General features: G+C 31.6%; 1 long non-coding RNA gene across 1 annotated transcript in view; it reads right to left on the bottom strand.

The window, feature by feature from the left end:
* LOC118762513 overlaps window positions 1–6,133 on the bottom strand; it is a 963,298-nt gene that overhangs the window by 416,359 nt on the left and 540,806 nt on the right. The window lies entirely within an intron of this gene.

Raw genomic sequence — 6,133 nt, 5'->3', positions numbered from 1 at the left:
AATGTCTCAGCTCTATTGGGAATCGGTTATTTCATGACAGATCCTTTAAAAGAAAACAAGTAAACGACATTAGGCCACAAATGTATTGAATATATTTGTGCAACGTTAACGGCAGATAAGTACTGCAATAGAATTTAACCTATATAATAATCCATATAACTTGTATGGTGATACAATATGATAGATTGTCGAAATTATACTACGCTGAAATACATTATATAATGAAATAAATTCATATTTGGTTTTAAATTCTCGAGTACTTTATTTCTTAATCTAACAATACTGAGATATAAAAAGCTAACCGAAATATTTAATGGAATGTATTCTCCAGGAGTAAATTGTCTATATCATCTACAGTCTCAAGCTTTTATTTACTGCACAACTTAAATGGGATTGGTAAATTGAAATAATTGAAGTGTAAACTAAACATTAGAGAGATAGATTCGGAAGGAAAGAGCAATGAAACTTTACTGCCAATTGAAATATCGATAAATTGCTAGTAAAGCCAAAACAGATATAAAACTGAATTTAAAAACAAAACAAAAGAGGTGAAAATGTAGAAATATTTAACACAATCACGGAATCTTGGTTTCATTTTAGTTTCACTGCAATGTTAAATGGTAGTCAATTTCGTCTGGGTAACAGATATCAGGAAATAATATCTGAATATAGAAATATTGAGAATCAATTGTAAAATATTCCTTTTTATTCCACCACACATTTCCTACACAGCAGCAATGCTCTTCAAAGTTATTCAGCAAATTAATCGTACAGGAACCAAACTAAAAGTTTCATGTGGAACCTTCATCCTCACTGTGACACGCACTAACACATACACACACAAACGCGCCTGCTATCATCTACACACATATTATATAAGTGTATGCATATATATATATATATATATTATATATATATATATATATATATATATATATTATATATATATGTATGTATATATACATGTATATATATACATAAATATATATATCTGTGTATGTCTATCAGTATATTTATGTATATACTTAGTTATTTACATAGAGTTTTGTATACGTATGTAAGCGCACGTACAAGTACACATACATATAAAAGGAGAGAAAATGAAAGAGAGGGAGTGGCGTGTGCTTTTTGTGATGTTATGTTATGTAATTATCACCACGTTTGACATCAGTGTCAATATTTTAGATTATTTTCCTGTTGCTGTTTTGGGATATAACATTCTCATACTCGTGGAAAAAAAAGTAAAAGAGATCACAATTGATTGCAATCAATATATTGAGAGACGAATAGAAAGTTAACTGCCTTTGATTGGAGAAACACATTACAATTTATTCTATATTGTTTCCTTAAAGATTTTCTTTTAGCTTAAAATGAAATATCACCGCCAATAGTTCAAACGATATTAATAACAGCACCAAACCATAATATTTGACGAAAATTGAAATGAAAACTTGGAAGATAAAAATATGTTAAGGAGAACGGAAATTAGAGAAAATTATAGGCTGTTTCAGAATAGCACTTTCACACTCTTCTTTTTTGTTTCTCTTTTTTCTTATAACTTTGGTTGTTACATTAACAATTGTTACGCTAAACTGTTATAAGGAAAACTTTATTGCGAGTGTCTAGAAGACTAGAAAAGGCCAAAATGTCGGTTTCCGCATATTTAATATTTTATTGCGTTTACATTTAACTTCTGTCAGATATTTGTCGCTAAATATTTGTTATTATATTTACATATATTGATAGTAAGCTAATCAAGATTTCTTTTTTGCGGAAAATCTATATTTCCTATCAATAAGCTCTTGAAACTAATCGGCAACGATTATTCAAATTTTATACACTTTATTAATATTTTTTTTATATGACATTTATATAAACACTAAATTAGCTAAACTGTCCAAAATAAGAGTGGAACAAATAGTGGAATCAACACATCTGCAGTTCGTATCCTAACTCCGACAAATCGTTTTCTCTGAATGATTTTTACAGGTAAAACCATATAAAGTATAGCGATAAGCACTAAATAAACATAATTTGGCTCAAAGAAGCTCAAACTGTGATAATGCAATGTGTCTTATTTTATACCAATGTCTTCATAATCCAACCTATCTTTCCATGTTTAAAATAGTTAACAGATTGTAATACTCAACCAATGCATCCTATGGAGATGCCCGGTTGTCTTGTAGATAACGGACTGAAAAACGAATGCACGCTTGTCGAATCCAGTTAGAATTAGAAGCTAATATATACACTGATATATAAGCCTCATTAGTATATATCCCTGAGGATTGTATATTGAGCAAGGGTTTCTCGATCAGGACTGAGGGCTGCTCAAAATTAAATCTGTACCAGTTGACGAGGCGTGCTAAATACCAGAAAATAAACAACACATTTATAAGCGGAGTGTTCTATTATGATAACGTAGTGCCTATAGTCTCTGAATGTGTATTGTATTACAAAACGTTCCCAAGCGCTCGTCAATGTTATCTATCGTATTTCATAAAAGGGATGTTTATTAAATACGAGTATGCAAATTTTACTGCAATTTTTAAAGTCTATACTGTTTAGAATATTGCTAAAATACCACTTTATATATATTTTTTATCAAAATGTGATTTCAATTATATTTTAATCATGAAACTAATTTAATTCACTATGACACAGCATATTTTAACGGATTATATTTCTATTACTTTCCTTCTACACCATTTCCCTTTTTCTCTCATTTTATCTCATTTGTATACTGTATCTATTCAATCTATTCACATTTGCCATTCTCTTTCCTATAGCTTATTTTCTTTCTCAGTCTTGTCTTCATTGTTGTTTTCCAGTCGCTCTTCGTGTCTCACGGAGTCCTTTTATATCTCTTCACCTTTTTCAACTTTACCCAGTACACTCTTTTACTTTCTCTTCCTTTTACTTCCTTTACTTGCTGTTTCTCTCTCTTATTCTCTGTCTCCTGCTATCGTCCTGTATTGCCTCTATTGAATTGTATTCATTAAAAATAAGTGACTAGTAAGTTTTTAAAGATATTTCAAGAATATTTGTGACAATTTTAGAGTATATGTTTATCATATCATAAGGACACTTTTCATTTCAAGATACATTTCGCTATACGCAAATGTGTAAACCATGGTCTTATGAATAATGAAAGCTTTGGGTTATTCTCTGTAACTACGTTGACTTTCCCTATATTGTTAGTTAAATCTATTGATTTCGTCTAGCACAATGATTTCAGTACAATAGTATAATATACATACTGCTCTACTTGATTCCGCATTAGAATTTTTCAATTCAACATGGCCGTTCTCCAAATAAAATATGTGATTAAAACAGAACTGTTGGCAGCAAAGTTATAAGCACAAAACTAGCGTAGAGCAGCTAGAAAATGATTAAAACGAATGTCGGAATACATACGTAGGAAAAGAGAATATGAATCTCTTTCTGCTACAAAGACAGATTGGTCAGCGTGTCTTAAGAGTGGAATAATTAACTTTAAAATAATACATTAAGCAAGATTTTACAGTCTATGAACATCCCGGGGTCAAATGATAATCGATTTTAATTGGAAAGGTTATGCAGTCAAATATCTGTAACAAAAAGTGATAACATTGCAAACAGGATGCCAAGAGACCAAACCGAATATGCAAAGATGGAGAATAGACAATAATAATAGTAATAATAATAATAAAATAATAATAATAATAATAATAATAATAATAATAATAATAATAATAATAATAATAATAATAATAATAACAACAACAACTATCGAATTTTAGAAATTCATGAACAGAAAAGATGGAAACATGGTTGATTACATTGAAGAATGTATGTTCAATAACGTGAAATGGAGTGTTTGTAATTTTGATTAGCCTGCAGAATAATACTGAAATTCTTTAAATTACCGCTCGGACGCTACGTATGTACATGTTGTATGGCCTTCAAAATTGCACCATTACATTATAATGAATCATAGTGCATTACCTTTGCTGTAGAACGTTTCTTCAAATTTTGGATTGTGGTCATTTGAGAGTAATGAATCGGTAATGCGGCAAACTTTTTCCTGCATGTTATACAATCAGATGGTGCAGGGAATCTCTTCGACAAGGTTCGTTAACTCAACAAAGCCTGCAGGTGGCCTGCTGAATCGGAGGCTGCGACTTACTTTGAATGGAAGGTGAAACTGGAAAAACTGCATCCTCCTCCACAAAATATTCTTAGGTACTTCGATGTTGTTCTTACAGGAAACAGTTTCTGAGAAATTATGCATTCATATAATAATACACTGACACTGACTTCTCTGCACTCCAGAGAGATCAGAAACTCAGGTTTTAGTACTACACTGACTGTGCAGGAAAAAGGTTACCGCGTTACTCTCAAATGACCACAATCCAAAATTTGAAGAGACGTTTTACAACAAATGTAATGAGATTCAGAACTCTCTGATTCATAATAATTTAGGGGTGCGGTTTTGAAGGTCATGCAAGAGGGCTTGAATCTATATAACATGTATATGCGTAGTGCCCGAGCAGAGATTTAAGAAATTTCTGTATTATTCTGCATGCTAATCAGAATTTCACGTTATTGAACATACATTATTTAATGTAATTAACTATGTTTGTATTTTTTCTCAAATTACTTAGTGATACTTTAGTCATTGTCGACTGATATGTATAAAGGTTAGACAATATATGCAATAATACGCACATACACACGTGTAGATATATATTTATGTGTGAGTACATGTACACAGACACACACATATATGTATGTATGTATATATATATATATATATATATATATATATATATTATATATATATATATATATATAATATATATATATACGTATAGGGAGAATTCACGAAAAAAAAACAAAAGACGAAGACAGTTGGTGTAGAAGACAAACATATGTATTACTATAACGCTCGGGAATTGAAAAAGTCTTTTACGTTTCGAGCCTACGCTCTTCCACAGAAAGGAGCACAAAAAGAAACAAGTAGAGAAAGAAATGTGTTTAGTGGCTACCGATCAATCATGAACATTTAAGGACATTACCTCAGTTCCATAGAAGAAAAATGACATAACTTAGTGGTGAACAACCCGCTGGCTTGAAGTATTTGCATAAATAATCTTAATCTAGTCCACAATGGCTACAGCAGGCTGAGTAAGAAAGGAAGAGGGACTATGTAACTTTGTACGAATACAATTCCGTGTGTAAATGAATATATTCATAATAGTGCAGATGGTAGAGAATATTAAATTTTACGGCAGAAACGAAAATATATGTATGTAAATCCTAGCGTAGTATATTTGCAACTTGCATTCTATAATGTAACTTCGATTTTGCCTTTTCTCACCTAGGCCAAAATTATGATTGTTCCATTTTTTTTTGCTGTATGGCCTTGTAATAACTGTAGTGCAAATCTGATTAGAGAAAGGCCAGTAATATAATGTCATTTATATTAATGTCTTCAAATTTAGCTACAGGAGCAACCACTTTGGGGGAGGGCTGAACCGATTACATCAACCCCCAGTGTTTCACTGGTACTTAATTCATCGACCCTAAAAGGATGAAAGGAAAAGTAGACCTCGGCAGGATTTGTACTCAGAACGTAGCGGCGGACAAAATAATGGTAAGCATTTCGTCCGGCGTGCTAATGGTTCTGCTGGTTTGAAAAGCAAACTTCTGCCTTTTGGGGATCAGCATGACCCCCGGATTGAACATTTGCCCTTCATCTGGTTCTTCAACATCAGGCAATACGATCTGATAGTCATGCTATTTAATTCTCTTCAGTCTTGGGCCAAAAGAGATAGGCTAAAAGTCCGCACGGAGTGCGGCTGCTAATCTGGTATAGAATAAATATCGCATTTTAGTAGAAAGACTAATCTTCATTCTTCAAGCTTAAATTGTAAAAGAATTGCATTCAATTCTGGGGTTTTCAACATGCGGATATAAAAAAATAATTAAATTATTTGATGATATAGAGATATATCATATATTTTATATAATGGGTGTTACAAGATGGTCATATAAATTATTTGCATATATAGATATACATATATATATTTTATTCAATGGGTGTTACAAGATCACCATAAAATAATAAATAGTGGATATTGACTGAAAG

Source organism: Octopus sinensis, linkage group LG3, assembly GCF_006345805.1.
Source record: "Octopus sinensis linkage group LG3, ASM634580v1, whole genome shotgun sequence".
NCBI lineage: Eukaryota > Metazoa > Mollusca > Cephalopoda > Octopoda > Octopodidae > Octopus > Octopus sinensis.
Note: the sequence above shows the minus strand (reverse complement) of the source record. Positions and strands in the feature narration are given on the sequence as shown.